The sequence below is a fragment of the Phoca vitulina genome, unplaced genomic scaffold (genome assembly GCF_004348235.1).
Source record: "Phoca vitulina isolate PV1807 unplaced genomic scaffold, GSC_HSeal_1.0 scaffold61, whole genome shotgun sequence".
NCBI classification, from domain to species: domain Eukaryota; kingdom Metazoa; phylum Chordata; class Mammalia; order Carnivora; family Phocidae; genus Phoca; species Phoca vitulina.
The window spans coordinates 2,016,661-2,032,267 of NW_022589764.1; the positions used below are offsets into that span (position 1 = coordinate 2,016,661).

At 53.6% G+C, this 15,607-nt stretch overlaps 1 long non-coding RNA gene across 1 annotated transcript in view; it reads left to right on the top strand.

Moving 5' to 3' along the window:
* The first annotated feature begins 461 nt into the window (after positions 1 to 461).
* LOC116623831 overlaps positions 462 to 15,607 on the top strand; it is a 39,636-nt gene continuing 24,490 nt past the window's right edge. The window contains exon 1 of the long non-coding RNA XR_004297769.1: positions 462 to 626. This is a non-coding gene — a long non-coding RNA (uncharacterized LOC116623831). The remainder of the gene's footprint in view (positions 627 to 15,607) is intronic.

Genomic DNA, 15,607 nt, shown 5'->3' on the forward strand with positions numbered 1-15,607 from the left:
GATTCATATTATTCTCCCTCTCCCCCTCCCAACACACGACCGTAAGTCTCCCCGCTCGGCCTTCGGGGACGCGGCCCTGATCTCTCCGCGGCCTGTGTCCCTGTCGCTTGCTTCTGTCGCTCCGGACCACTGTGTCTGGGGCGCCCTCCGCCTGGCTTCTCCTAGCCCCCGGGAGGAGGCGCTGGTGCCCGGGTCGGCCTCCGGTCCCTCCCAGCCGGCGTCCTGGAGCCCCCATTCACAAAGCTCGGCTTGGAGGAGGCGACACACACACACACACACACACACACACACACACGCACACAGAGCGAAGAGGGGAGTTTGATCTTGTCTCATTGGCGTCTCGGGCCTGAAAGGAAAATCGTTTGGGTAAACAGCCAAGCTTCCAGGCTTAACGCCCGGCTCCCGCCCCCGCCCCTCCGCCCCCTCCCGCCTCCCCCACTCCCCTTCAACCCCACTCGCCACCCACACTCCGCTCCGCAGCCGGGCCCCGAGCGAGTTCCGCGCGCCCGGGCGGGAGCCGAGGGCTCCCCGGGTTCAAAGGGCCTCAGCCCCGAGGGAATGCCCTCCTCGCTGTGCCCCGGGGGGCAGAAGCGGACTGCAGGGCGGTGGGACCGGCCTGGGCCACGGTAGGAACCGCGAAACCTCCCGCTTCCCTAAGTAGAGCTCGTCCCGGGGGAGGGCGCCGGGGAGATCGGAGCCCGGAGGGACCTTTCCGCCAAGACCAAGCAGAGGCCGAGCCCGAGTCCGGGCCGCAGGCTGCGCCTCGGCGCTCCGCGCCGGCCCCGCCGGGGCACCCTGGGCCCACCAGGCTGTCACAGGCGTGTGTACATGTGTGGCACCACCACGGGCGGGGCCCGTGAGCCTCTGCAGGCCTCGCTGCGCTCCGCACCCCCTTGGGTGATTACCGGGTCCCCACCTCCTTCCGAGCGGCCTCGGCTCCAGGAAAAGCCTTTAATCAGATATTAAGCGTTTTCCAAAGTTTGATTCTTTCCAAAGGACAATTCTTCAGCTAACTGGCTGTAAGCATAATTAATAGTTATTAACATGCAAAAAAAAAAAAACAAAAAACAAAACCCTCTGTGGTGCTTAAAAGGATATTGGTCTCTCTCTAGCTCACTCTCAAGTTTGGAGAGAGCACTGAAATCTGAAAATATCCTGATCAAATTATTAGACCTGATTCTATGGTATTTCCCCTCCTCCCTTTCTCTATTGGAATTCCTCTCTCTTCTCCCTTCCTCTGTCTCTCCTGTTCTCACTCTTCTTCTCAGGCTCAATCTCGCTCTAATCCAGGAGTCATTAGCAACACCCTCTGGCTACATGTTTTGCATCAGTGAAACATTGTGACATAGTTGTAATACAAACTCTGCCGCCTTGCGCTGCATCTTGCGGTAGGAAGTGTAATAGCAATAAAAATCATTTTTCATCTCCAGGCATTATTCCGTGGGAAAAAAAAAAAAAAACAGAAAATCTGAATGTGAGAAGAGGAGGGGTTGGTAGAGAGAGAAATGAAGGGAGGTAAAGAAGGAGGGAGGGAAGGGGAGAGGGAGAGGGAGAGAGGCAAACCTTTCTAATTTAGAGACTCCCCTTCTCAAAACTGTAGGCAGGTAGATTGAAGCATTTCATTTTCTAATGCTCTACTCTCTTCTGTTTTGGTCCCTGTTCCTCACTGTTGTCCCTCAGTGGATCCCAGGACCCTCCCAGCTGTTGCCTTTTAGCTCCCAAGATCTCTCAACAGCTTCCTTCTCCCCAAGGTAGTATCCCTCCAGGCAAGAAAACCCCAAGACTCCCAGAGACCAGGCCACCCCTCCTCAGCTGGCCAGGGTGAGGGATCCTCATTCAAGTCCTGCGAAGAAATTGGGGCCTCTTTCCTGTTTGGTCTGTCAAGAATCTAGCTTGATGGAGAAGGGATAAACAACAAGAAAACCAACTTGATTTTTTTCCTGGCCCAGCCCTGTAGTTTTTGAGCAAAGGTGGGGGACTCTCTGAGAGTCTCCTAATCTGCAGTGGGGAGTGTTGGTTACAGGGCAAGGGAGCACTCCCTCCATCGCCACCCTGTGAACTTAGGGAGGGCAAAGATTCAAGAAAGGGTCTGTATGTTGGGTTTGCTCAGGCAGGAAAATGCAGGGGCTTATACATTACCACGTACACACTCTCCCCCACCCCCATGGTCCCCAGTTCAGTCATCATTCTGATGACTGAGCTCCTTAAAACAAAACCAAAAACAAACTTGTAGTTAAAACTACATTAGAAAAAGGACTATGCCCCCCTCAAAACAAAGAAACTGCACAAATTCTCTAAGACCACAAGATAGACTCCCTGCTTTTAACACTATGTTTGGAATCTTCACAGAAAAAAAATCTTGTTTCGTGAAATTTGTTTTTACCTATAACATTTATCTCTGGGATGATGCACTTTGAAAACAAATTGAAGCAAAGACTCACCATATAAGTGAATTAATGTTTCTGTCTATTTTTTAGTCGTGGGGGCTTAAGAGTGGGGCAAACCTCTTAAGTTGCCACCTGGATGAGATAGGGTCAAATGCACTGTAATTTGTACCTCTCGCCATTGCTGCTTTCACCTGCCGACAGGTGTATATGTTTAGGGGCTGCATTTTGTGGTGACTTTGTCAGCAGAGCCCAAGGCTGTGGGGGTACGAGGTTTGGTAGGCTCACCACTGACATGGCCTGGCAGAGCCCCTCTAATGTCCGACCCACCAGAATGACTGAATTTGGGTGGAATTGTAATTGGGAAGGGATGACTTCATAGGCCTCCTTCGAAATATTTGCATTGGCCTCAGGTGAGTGGCCCGCACTTGGCGGCCCGAACTCATGGCCTCCAAGAAGACATCTCTCATTTATTTTATCTTTCCTATCAAAGCAGCGTCACTGCTTAGACTCGGTGAAATTGTACCTATATATTTTTCTCTTTCTCCTGTTATTTTCCCTTCATCCCAGTGCAGACATCGTGCGATATGTCAGTCACAGATAATAGCTTTTAACCGATTGGAAGAAGGCCTGTGCGTTTCGGCTTCTCTTAAGGTTTTGATGAAGGGGAAAGTCCGGTGACGGTCAAGTTAGGCGGCAGAAGGCTGGGAGCATGGCCATGCAATTCCAGTTTCCGCAGCAAGGTGGCGCTCCAGGGTACGGCAGCGCACCGAGCCGCCGGCCGCCGACGCGTTCCCGCAGCGAGGCAGTGGCCGCCGAGCCAGGTTCCCGCCGGCTTTCTCTCGCCTCGGCACCGAAAGTCGGAGAGCACTCAGACCCTCTGGGCCAACCGGTCCGCAGGGTGGGCGAAGGCCTGAGGCCACGCCCGGGGGCAGGGTGGCGGCGGCAGGGAGCCAAGACCCGGCGCACGGTCCCGGCTCTGTTGCTCCGGGGAATCTGCGAAGTTCGTGTTCGCGGTGGGACCCGGGCGGGGCCGACGCGAGGGTGCGGGGACCTCAGAGCCTCCGGGACCCGCGCGCGGGGGTTCGGCCTCTGCCCAGTGGGGGGGAGGCCAGACCCTAACACGCCAGGGAGTCGCCCAACTCTTCCGCCCCAGGGTCGGGAGACTTCTTTATTTTTTCTTGTTTTAAGAAAAAATAAAGGAAAGAAAATCTTATGCACTTTATACTGCTTTGTCCTCCAAACTAGGCAGTTTTCCTGTTTGCTAGGTTTTTCTTTTTTTTTTTCCTGTATTTTTCCTTTCCTTCCCTTTTCGTTCTTTACTTTCCCCCCCTTCCTTTTCTAGTTTTCCTTTTCTTTCTTTCTTTCTCTTTCTTTCTCTTTTTTCTTTCTTTCTTTCTTTCTTTCTTTCTTTCTTTCTTTCTTTCTTTCTTCTTTCTCTCTCTCTTTTTCTACTTCTAAGAGATGGTTCTGTGTGAGTGGGTGGGAAAAAGAGAAAGAGAAGGGGGGTGGCACCAGCCTTAGAGGACCCAGCATTGGCAAATGGCAGTAAAATTGAAGAAGAAACTATTTCGATTTATTGAACGCACTTCCATCCTTGCGATTTCGTTTCCACACTTCTGCCTTCCCTGGCCATCTAACAAGCTCTAGGTCAACGATGACCGGCACGAAGTGCCTTTCACGCGGACGTGCTCAACCTGTGGTCGTGGGGGCCATTTAAAACCGTTTTTGAAACGATAGAAAAAATAATAGTAATAGTCAAAATGAGCAGCATTTCCATTCTGAATGAATTTCCTCATGGGTTTGCAGCCCGGCTCTGCGAAGCGGGAGCAAAGCGAGCAGCGTGGCGGTTAGGCTGGGCCCTCTTTTCAGCAGTTTGTTGCATGGGAACGCCTTGACCCAGGACCGCCGCCCTCCGCAGTGGCCTTGGGCACCCGGCCTGGGCCCTGGCAGCCGCTGGGAAGCTTTGCCCAGAATACCGCCTACTCCCTACCAGCTGCACTTCTTTTAGCCGATATTTCTGGCCACCTCACCTTCCTTGAAGTTTTCTAGTATAAATGCAGGAATTTTCGGCCCAATTTAGAAGTCTACAGAAATCCAGAGGGTCAGGTCATTAGGAATGTTAACGTAGCGACCAAGAATTATAAACATGATCTAAAAGTCTCTTCCAATTCATTTCTTCAAGTATTTATTTGAGTTAAGTGATGAAAAGTGACAGTTGTGAAATAGACAGCTTTTAAAAGTAATGGAGTCAGATGAGGCTTTAACCTGTCGATTGCTATAAATCAACTTTGAAAAAGACGAATGGAGAATATTATTTGGGCGCCTAGCAGCCAACATTTGCTGTGCGAGCTGTGGGTCCTGGAGTCGGCCTGCAAGAGCTGCGGGCTGGGGGTACCCCCAGAGGCCCTGCGCCTGGAGGGTGGCCCTGGGGTGATGGAGCCAGCCTGAGACCCGCGATGTCTGAAGAGACATTTTGTTGGGGGCGGGTCTCCATTTCCGCTGAGACTTCGACCACGGATTTGGGCCACCCTAGTATGTCTGGGCAGGTAACCCAGCCTTCAGTACAGTTGGAAATTCAGGAGACTGAATGGCACGATATAGATGGGCATTTAGCCTGGCCAGGGCCTGAATGACACCCTGGCCTTACTAACTCTTTGGAAATGGTGGTGGCGGAGTTGGGGGAGGGGGGAAGGTGAGGAAGATGAGCAGGAAATCGTATTTCCCTGAGGCTCCAGGGGTGGGGACATTGGGTTCTCAGTGACATCAAATGGCCCTAATCTGGGAGGGAACTCCAGGAAGGAGACGGACTGCGCCAGGCATTTGGAGGTATCCTGATGGGGGAGAAGGATCTCAACTCTGCACCTGCCTGGGTCAGAGTCCAGATACGGTTTCTGGAGGGTGAACTGGTAGGGTGTTTTAAAATACATTTTACGCACTTTCTTGTAGATCTCATTTCCCCTCAACTGCAATTTTCATTATAGCCAGACTTGGGGCATGGCCCTCTTCCCAGTGACTTCAACCTCATATCCCTATCCCATCCCAAGTCTGAGCAGGAGAACATGCCCGGGGTGTCTGGCCATCTGGGTCGGCTAGTCTCTCTTTCCTCCAACGCTTCCCGGACGTGGGGAGGGTACAGACGCTTCCCCCTCTCCTTTGCCGCCCTCCGTCGTTGCTTGTTGGACAGGTTGGTCATTTAGCGTCCTCGCCAGACTCCTGGAGCACCAGCAACAGGTGCTGGTGCACATCCTCGCTTGACGCTCTTCCACCCGTTTCTCTCTCCATCCTCATGTCTGCGCCAACCCGTTTGACCGCGGAGAACAAGCCAGGGAGGGCGAGAAGGCGGTGCCCGCGTCTTTGGGCAGGTGCCTGGCTGGGTGGCTCTAGGGACGGTCTGTGGCCCCGCATTCGCCTAGCTCAAAATTCCCAGACTCTTGACTGGAGGCTGCAACGCCGAGGACCCTCTGAGGATGAGACCCCGGAGAAAGTGGGGCGAGGGGGAGGGAGAGTGAAGTGGACCACGCCCTCCCCTGGGACAGTCCCTAGCTTCTGGGGGGGGGGGGCGGCTAGCTGGGCTGGTGGCTCCCTTCGGCCCCATCCTGGCCTGCGACGCGTCCTCCCGGCCTGGGAGCCTGGTGCGGACCTCGGGCACCAACCCCTCCCCGCTTCGGGTCCGATTTCCCTTTTTTTGGAGACCCGAACGTGGGAAGGGAGGCTCCCGCCCTATCTGCGCCCAACTTGCCCTCCGGGTCAGCTGGGGCTGGAACCTGCGCGCCCAAGACTCCGCAGTAGGCTACGCGGCCACCGCCCCCGCCCGCCCCGCTGGCGCCAGGGTGCCCGGAGTCCCAGGCTGGGGCGCCGAGGGCGCGGGGGGCCTCCAGGACCCGCCTGGGTGGAGGGTGGGGAGGAGGGACTGCAACTGCCAGCTTCCGGCGGGGCGGGGGGAAAACTCGTCGGAGTAGGCCGGTGGAAACTCCTCCTCCACTCCGCCCCGAGGCAGCCAGGACTCGGCTAGCCGCGCGTCTCCGCCCGCCCGAGCGTTTCCATAAATCAGGCCCCTGGCAGGCTGCTAATGAGCTCAGGGCGAAAAGAATAGGAAGAGGGAGAGTCCGGTAGTGCTCGGTGGGGTGGGGGTGAGAGCGCAGTAGGTGGGAGATCAGAATTTCCCCGGGACCTGCGGGCCACTGCCTGGGGCACCTCAGCAGCCCCCCGCGGAGGCCACTGCAGATCACTTTCCCCCAGCCGGGGCCTCCGAGCTGGGGCCTCCAGATCACACGCCTCCCGCGCTGCGCGCACCCGGGTGTCGGACCTGGCCCGCCCACCCACGCCGAGGCCCCCTCTCCCACTTGCTGAGCAAGCCCTGCGTTAATTAACTCTCCCCTCGCCCCCTGCAATATCGGAAGACTTTCAAAACTCATCCCCAAGTGTTTCCTCCTTAAGCCTGAAGCCTGCGCTTGGAAGAGCCGCCAGGAAAAGAGGGAGCTGGGTCTGGAAGGAGGGTCAGGCACCTCAAGGCTTTGGGGTAACAGCCCCCCCCTCCAAGGATTGCGGGTTGTGGGATGGGACGCTGTAACCCTACTCCTCCTCCCCCAGTGAAAAGGCAAGACGGGGTCAATCAAGATAAGAAATAACACTAAAGTTGGATTATTGATTTCCATGTAAATCCGGAGCAGAGGACGCGGCGAGTGAGAGTGATTTCTGTTTATTTTCTTTCTGTTCCTCCCCCACCCTTCTCCCAGCCCGCCGGGTTTCTGCGCCCCTCCCCGTCCTCTCCGCCCTCCGCCGGGAAGGGACTCGGCGATGACATCACCGCGGAGACCCGCGGCCTCCCCGCCCCCGGCCCCGGGACCCCGGAGCGGAGATTGACAGGTGTCGCTCGCAAGGACAATGCCTTCCAGGTGTCACCGTCACAGTCTCATCCCTCCTAACCCGCCCTCTCTGCCCCCTTCCCTTCCAGTTCTCCTACCCACCCCACCCCCCTCCTTTTCTCCTCTGAGGGAAGCGCTCTCCTCCTCCCCCAGCTGCTCGCATCTGGGGACCGGGTCCCGGGTCCAGAGATGCGGGCCGTGGGCCCGCACCCAAGGGCAGGGGTGGCGGAGATTCCGCCTGCTGTCTGCCGCAGGGTGGCCGGGAGATCCCAGAGCTCCGGGAACGGTCCAAGCCCGACAGTGGGCAGAGAGGCAACGTGCGTGTATTTTAAAGGACCAGCGCGGTCTCTGGACTTCCTGCCTTCGCTCTCCACCCGCACCCCCCACACACATAATATAACAGACGCTAAAATAATCCTGCCATCTGGCAAATCCCAGATTTGGCGACCAAGCTCCGCAAGCAATGGCGAGGTGTCATCCCGAGAGTAGGTGGCTGGTCCTGCCCGACTCTCCGGCCGGACCCACTTCCCCCCATCCTTGCCCTGACCCTGCCGACTTTGTGGAGCTTTCCTGCGTCCGGATCTGGGCAGCGGCTCTGGGGGGTAGGGAATGGAGGTGCAGGAGTTGGGAGGCTTCCGATCTAGTTTCCACCAATACTGCTCAATGAGCTAAAACCCAAATTCGGCTTCATTATGTAACATCGAATGTAATTTATAGCCGGGCGGCCTGTCGGCGGCGATTTAGATCATTTGGTACTAAGGATCACACTTACTAGATTTCTTCAAAGCCGATGCGGGTTTTCTTTTACTTCCATTTTTTCTTTCTTTTTTCTTTCTTTCCTTCTCCTTCTTCTTCTTCTGTTTTTGTTTTTTTTTTTTTTTTCTTTTTAAGGAGGGCATTTGTATTAAATTGCCCAGTGCTGGTGTGATAACTGTCAAAAGTTTGACATCAAAGGAGCTAATATTATTCAGTTACCAGAGAAGCTGTCTGTCTAAATAAGAATATCTTAATTACTGCATCACAAAGGTAGGAAAGGGGTCAGATCTGAAAAGGGGAGAGGCATTCAGCCGCTCCTTTTGATGCACTATCTATATTAGACCGATGCGCTGCTCCTAATCAGGCCTAGTCCGATTTCCTTTCCTCTCCCCGTCGGTCCTCTGAACTTTATAACTATATGTAAACACGTTGTCAGTGGGGACCTAATCTTCTCAGGTTCTTATTAGAAGAAATTTCCATCCTCTCTCGTTCTAGATTAGGCAGTGGAGTCCGCTCCGTCAATGAAGGGACTAAGGTTTCGTGGACAATAATGTGGCAATTGTTGATGGTTTGTGACCCATAAAATGTGGAGGTGACTGTTCTGGCTTTGGTATGTAATTATGCAAAACACTTTCCATAAAGACTTGCCATTCGATCTAATGGCAGTCCCTGCGGTCTATTTCAAAAAGGGAGGGTCTATGTACAGAGAGAGAAAAGTAACATTTGTTTTAACACAGGTTTTATGGGGGGGATGGATAAATACAAACACATCGCAACGCCGCCCAAAGTATTTTTTGGAGTCAAATTAAAATAATTACGAAGGGGTTTAATAAGTTAATGATAGCAACACGGCCCATCCAAACACAGAGGGGGGGCAGTTCAGGCAATGCCCACCACCTCCCGACCTGGAACTGTACTTGGGGGTGGTGATTCACCTCCTGCTTGTGTGGGGCTGGCGTGCAACTCTGTCTCAACTCAGTCCACCTGGGGGCCCGGCTGGGATCTGAGATTGGGGGAGGGGAGGGGTGGGCGGTGTCATCCACCCCAAAATCTTGTCTGTGGAATTATTTGGCAGAGGGCATTTTAACAAAGCAGCCCTCTCCCAAGTAGCTCCCACCTTTCCCTCTAGTGTCCCCAGTGCCCCAGGATTTAGGGATCCCCAGAAAGGCAGGTAGGAGGGAGTGCCTGACTCATTTGGGTGAGAAGTCTAAACCCTGAGCCCACGCTTAGAGCCTATAAGCACCGGGGCAGAGTCCCAGCTGCTAAACCACCTTTGTAAGGCACCTGAGGTTTTGTTTTGTGTGTGTGGTTTAAAAAATAAATAAAATAAATAATGGAAGGAATTTAAAAGGGCCTGAGGAGGAAAGGTGGAATGAAGAGGGTCATCACTGATCCCGACCCAGCTCTGGCCGCTAGTTAAAAGCAAGCGTTTCTCTGTCACCTCAAGGGCCCCCATCCCGCCTGGATCGGCGCCCCCCCCCCACACCCAGAACCACTCTGCATCTGGCTCTGCGGCCTCGCCGCCCGCCACACAGTGACACTGCAGTGTGAGCCGGCGACAGGGGATTTTTCAAGGGGGAAATGATGATTAAAAGAGAGAATCATCTAAATATCAAAGTGACACAAGGGAGACCTGGAAAAAAATATTTAAGCTAATGAAAAGCAAATAAAGAAGGAGGCACTTAGGCTGGGAAATTAAATATTATGTTTAAGACGGTGCTTTTGTGCGGGCTTGAAGATTTCCGATTCATGTACACATAATAAACACTCAGGTTTGTCATCTGGAGGTGCAAATCTGAAAGATATTCCAACAAATGAAGTGCTGGCAGAGAGAGGAATAAAGAGATCGGCGCCTGTCAGGGGTCAGGCAGCCTGAGATTGCTTCTAGAGATCTTTTGAAAATTTCACACGATTGAAGGCTTAGGGGCTTCACTGCGCTCGCATTTCAAACTCAGATCAGTGGGATCACAATCAAAAATAGAGGTCTGGAAAATTTTGATGCAAAGATGGCCATGGGCTGCAGGGCTTCTCTCACTAGCTCTCTCTCTCTCTCTTTTTTTCTTTCCAAGACAGATACTCTGACATGGCTGTGATCCTTTGGATGACAGAGTTGTCAGAAAAGAAAGAGAAAATTGCATCTTGTCTCGTAACTTCATTTTAGTCAAAAGGAATTTAGGGTCTTATTTCCAATAAAAGAGGGGAAAAATTATTCTTTTCTGGCCAGTATAGGACCATAGCTCAAGAGTTTGGGATTTCATAATTAATGATCTACTCCTGGACATTTAGGTTTGGCTCTCCTCTTCATTCGTCTGGCTTATGGTGATTTCTCATTTAGGGTGTGTTCCTGCATTACACTGAAATTTCTTACCACTGACAATTGTATGCAAGATCAGGTGTATAGACCTGAGTATACACTTACATATATGTATGCACACACAACTTTAATCTCTAAACCCGGAGACTGGCCTGACTGTCTCTTATTTCATGGGAGTTAATGCTCACTCATATTTTGCCCACCCCCCAAGATGTCAGCACTTTCTGGTTCAAACAGGGCACAGAAAAATCAATTGTCTCTGTGATTGATCCACCAGGGGAAAGAAAATAAAAGGAACTGGGGAGGGGGAGTTCTATGAGAACAGATCAAACTAAGGAACTCTGAAATGGGACCAGGCTCAGTAGAGGCAAAAAAGCTGATTAGACAGTTAGGGCTGGAGAACACTTTTCCAACAACCAGAAGGAATGCTGTGTATACCAAAAGAGGAAATCATCTCAAACAGTTTCTACTGGCTTAGCGAACTTCAGGAAGAGTAAAATGAGGACTAATTTATCATCACTTTGCCAATTTTAATTTTTAGCTGGCTATCTTAGACAAACAAGAAGGTATTTGGGGGAAATAATCTGAATCATAATTTGGTTTCATCAGCTCTGAGACCAAGATGAGCAAAAGTAAGATTCTTAAGAACTTCCCTTAAGTGCATATATTAGGAGATCGCTCCTGGGGAGGAACCCCAGGTGGAAAAGAGGCCAATAGAAAGAAAGTCTCCTGTTCCGAGTTACCGACTCAAACCATTAATAACCTGTGTTCTTTAACAGGTGGACAGAAACAGAAAAGTTTTAAGAGTTGCCCTGACTGGTTTTACAAGTTCAAATCCTTGGCTCCTCCAGCGTCTGTCATTTGGGGCCGCGGCTAGGAGCGCCCCAGATTTGAGGCGCAGCGGGAGGACCCCGCAGGTCGCCGGGCAGTGGGACAGGCCCCAGTTGCTGCAGCTCTGATCGTGCCCGGCAGAGAGGGAGAACTCGGCCCCGCGTGCCCTGGGTTTGGTGATTCTGGAAGGAAGGCGGAGAAAAGTGGAGTCTGCGTGCCCCTCAAGTCCCATATTTAGAGCTTTCGCAGACACCCAAGTGGCCAATTCCGGCCGCAGAACTGCCCGCCCTGGAGGCTTTGGAAAGGGCGGCCCTATGTGTGCAGGGCGGCCTCGACCCTCAAAATATGCTTCTCCATCCCTCCTCTTCCCCCAGAACCACAGTTACAGGCATAGGCAGCAGGTTCCAAGTATAACTTTTAAAAACTCGAGCAGAGATGCAAACGAAGGGGAACTTTCTCTTTACAGAAGGGCCGCCCACAGGGCCCTCAATCTCGCTCTTTCTCTGTCTCCCACCGTGGACCAAGCCCCCCTGCTGGGCTTTAAAAGCGAGGTTTAGTGCAGTGAATACACTACGGGGCCTTTCCTGGCACCCCGAGAAGCGCCTGGAGTGAAAAGGGGCCGGCAGGATAACCAGAGGAAGCGGGGAGAGTCAGGAAGGACGAAGGGGGGGACTCTGCCTCCTCCGGGCATGAGCCGCGCGGGGACCGCCGGCGTGCTGAGTGCCCGGGATTTCCCCTCAACCAGGCCGGAGAAGGATTCCAGGCTCCTCAGGGGGAATGTGGGAGGTCTTGGGGGTAATCCTTACTGCAGAATGCAGAGCTGGCAGGAGCCTCCGTAAAAAAAAAAAAAAAAAAAAAAATCAAAAAACCCCCACACCAGTAGCGAAGCGGTCTTGAGGGTTGCCCGCTTTGCCCGCAATCAGAGGGGTTTTCTCGGACCATGAGGGGAGGTGAAACCTATGAAACTCGGACCCCGCCAGGAACCCGCGCTGAATGTCCTTTCTGCAACCACTTCACCAGGAACTCCAGGGGCCAGGACAAGGGTGACGACTCCAAATCACAGGCTGCTGGTGACCTCTGGTTATACTGATGGGTCCTCGTTTCCTACCATCGCCAGCCCCGGGAGTTGAGGACACGCGAGTAACCTTCCTGTCGCTGTCCCATTCTCGCCTTACAAAAGATAAATAAATAAATAAGTCAGAGCCCAGCGGAGAATTGTAGACTAGAGGTCAGAGGCTTCACGGAGCTGGAGAGGAACTCGCGTCTCTAGTTTTTAAAGCACACAAAGCCGAAAACAACCCAACGCCTCTGGCTGCCCATGGGCCAGAGCTCAGTGCGTCTCGGGCAGTGCGGGCGCCGAGCACTTCTGCTCCAGGATCATCTCGGGCCAAACCCTGGGCTGGGCCCCGCGCGCCTCTGCCTGGCTGGCATCGAGTTAGGAGACCCTGTTTGCACCCCTGTTTGCAGCTGCTGAGCCTCCTCCGGCCAGGCTGGCCCTGGGGGCGCCGCCCAGGTCAGGGAAGGTGCGGGGCTCAGGTGGAGAACTCAGGGCCACTGGCGGCTGGGCGGCCACGGCCGGAACCCCGTCCCAACGCCTATCTCGCGCGCTCTGCCCTCTCCAGGAGTGAAGCACTAAAACATCCCCGGGTCTAGCGAGTGCTGGATAGGGCGAGGCGGAGCCACCCGAGGCATCTTCCGGCTGCGTTATCACTGGCGCTGAAAACTGAGCATTTCCAGCGTCGGAAACCTCCCGTGGCTGCTGGAGGAGGCCCGCCCCGCAGGGTCGGCGAGAAAGTACTCGAATTCCCACGCTGCCATCTTGACCTCTTTTTAAACAACATCATGAAACTAAAAACACCAATCGAGGCAACGCGTTTCTTTCCGTTTTAGTATGACATAAATAAAATGCGCTTTTAAGCCATTTTACTCTCTAACTTCAAGGGAGCCAATGTTAATTTTACCTTTATTTAAATGATTGCCCAGGCTGACTTGTGAGGGATTCTCCCCCTCCTCCATCCCTCCCTCCATACTTTGGCATATGGAGTAATGATTTACCACTATCCTGGAAAGTAAGCAGCTCTTTCTGGCCTCGTCCTCCCCCCCCCCCCACAACACCTTGCCTCGTTTTTGTGGATGTTGTTAATTTCACGGAACGCTATTTAAAGTTTAGCATGAAATGCACGTGCCACGACGCGAATGGCCAGTGTGTCTGTTATCTCCAAGGAACTCCAAGTGCGGCGCACTAGGAACAGACCCGACTTTTCCTTGGGTGCCTCCAGCCGATGCCACGGGAGATTTAGTGGGCACCATCTCCTGGTAGGAGGCTCCCTGACCTAAGCCCAGCCATGTACCCATGCACGCTCAGGTGGCCACATTCCCAGGCAGGCTTTGCCACCGAGGACTAAAACTCTGCTCCTTGGAGGCAACAGCTAGAGCGGTGGAAGGAAACGCGAGGAACTTCGGACGATCTTTCTGAGGCCACGTCCAGTTTTTAGGATCTCGTGCCAATTTCTCAGTGTGTTTCTGTCCAGATAGACTAAGCACTTTGGAGTTAATTAACCTGAGGTCCAGCTACAATTAATAGGGAGCGAAGAAAAGACGGAAAGAGTGGGACTTTGTAGGAAGAGCGGGGAATTAAAAAAAAAAAAAAAAAAAGGTAACGTGGTTTAGCCGCATTCCTTTGCACCGGTCGGTCACAGTTAGTTACCGACTTTCCAGCTGCGAGGACGATGTGCGCCATTTACTGTAATTGAATTGCTGTTATAACACCTTTCAGGGGGACAGCAAAGCGTTTCAAAAAAGTTGTGCGTGCGGCCTGCGACTGCCTGTCCTCTTTCTGCCGTCGCCAGCCGCCCACCAGGCAGAACTGCCGCGCCGGGATTGGGGGCATAGGGCTCGATGCGTCCCCGGGCGGCGCTGCAGGAACCTGGCCCCTGGCGAATCCATCCCGGGCAGCGGACGTCCCTAACCCGGCCGGGCACCCCGAGTGGGCTGGAACTCGAAGCTGAGACTGAATGAGGGTTAGGACCTGGAATTGCAGAAACTGGGAAAGTCAATATTGGGGTCGGGAGGGAACTCCGCACTACCAAGGCCTTTGCCCTCCCTGTTCCATTGGACGTGGATTCTCAGCCCTCCCTGCCTCAGCTGGAGGTGCTTGGGAAGCGCACCCTCCACCTCTTCCTTCCCCCAGCCTTGGCCTGGCCTCTCGGGGTACCAAATCGCCCCGAGGAGATAGGAAAGTTTCCTGCCCCAGGGCTAGGAGCCAATGGTTGGGGCCTGATGAGGAGATGCCCCTTCTTGTGCTCCCCCCACCCCACTCAGACTCTGATCAAGATCCCTGGCCTCACATGTCTGCCCTGGGGGTCGGGGCCAGACGTTGGAGCCAGCAAGATTCATCATCTCCGTTTCTCCTGCAACCTCTGGCCTTTCTTGGGCCTTTGGAAACTTCCTTCACCCCTCTCACCCTTGGGCGCATCTCCCTTACCCCGCAGCAGTGTCCTCGCTGTGACTGCAAGGCCAACACTTTTCTCTGGAACCACTCATTCTGCACTGGCCCCTCTTTTGCGGGCTGCACACAGCTTTCTAGGCGCAAAGAGCAAAATTTAGAATCATACGATAACCCTCCACACACACAGCCCCCCAGCCAGGATCGCCTGGCCTTCAACGCACCCTGAAGGGCAGCAGGTTGAAAGAAATGGGGAGGAGGGGGTAGGGGGATCTCCCTACTCCAACGCCCCAATAAGATCCCCATGGCTAGTTTAAAGGCCAGGAAAAGGGAAAGGCGAGTACTAGAGGCTGGATTGTGCCTCACAGGCCCTGGGAGGTGACCAGAGTGAGGCTGGGACCAGCGCCCTGGGTACCCCATGGACCTGAGCATTCTCTGTCTCAGATGCACAGGTCAGCCAGAGAAGGCTAAGACATTCCCTGCCATGCTGGGCTCCCCTCTCCGTCCAGTGCACTGCGGGGCAGAAATCAGTTAGGCTCGAAAGAACTGTCCAGGGGAGCTTGAGGCTGAAACCAGAGGCAGGACAGGCAAGAAGGAGCAAAGCCTTCGGTGGAGGAGAAACCACCGTGGTTGGCCCTCTGCAGCTGGGTGGGAAAGCCTTATGGCCTTTGTTCGGGACTCACCTAATCTGTGTGTGTGTGTGTGTGTGTGTGTGTGTGTAGGCACGAGGCCAAGGAGATCTTGAGAGGACATGGAGGGGGGAACTTGGCATCCACCACATGCATCAATGTGACTCCGATTGAACTTTTCTTTCCCTGAGAGATCTTCAGCCTCCTCCGGGGCTTGCTAGACCTAATGTGTCTTCGGAACCAAAAAGTCTATTGCTCTTGGAGACATCCAGCAAGGTGAAGGAGCATGCGCTCTGTGGTCCTAAGAGCTGGGGGCGCATCCTCTCTCCACCCAACAACCCCACCGCTTACATCTACTTTTCTGCAAAACCAAATTATTT